Genomic DNA, 386 nt, shown 5'->3' with positions numbered 1-386 from the left:
GTATTCCAATCATAAATATAAACAAAAGTATAATCCTACCACTGTAAAAAAGACAAGGCTAAGAAGTCGCAAGCAATAATCCTAACAATAATTACATTTTGTACTGAAATAGTCATTGACCAATAACAACTAATGAAACAATTTGCGCACATTCTGCTAACTGTCTCTTGCTGCTGTGAACCGAAACTTCCTGAAAACATTACCGCACAATTGTAAACAAAAAAGGAAAGAAAATTATGCATGATCATGTCACACATTACGAGTTTTTCACCTGAGCAAGGTGTAAAATGCCAGCCACGGATGAACCACTTGCCCATAGCTTCTTGACAGCATTCTCTTTTTTTAAGCTACAACAAACACAGCACAGAAGCAAGGAGAGTTCTACA

The sequence above is a fragment of the Penaeus monodon genome, chromosome 24, assembly GCF_015228065.2.
Source record: "Penaeus monodon isolate SGIC_2016 chromosome 24, NSTDA_Pmon_1, whole genome shotgun sequence".
Classification (NCBI taxonomy): domain Eukaryota; kingdom Metazoa; phylum Arthropoda; class Malacostraca; order Decapoda; family Penaeidae; genus Penaeus; species Penaeus monodon.
This window is presented reverse-complemented; position numbering follows the sequence as displayed.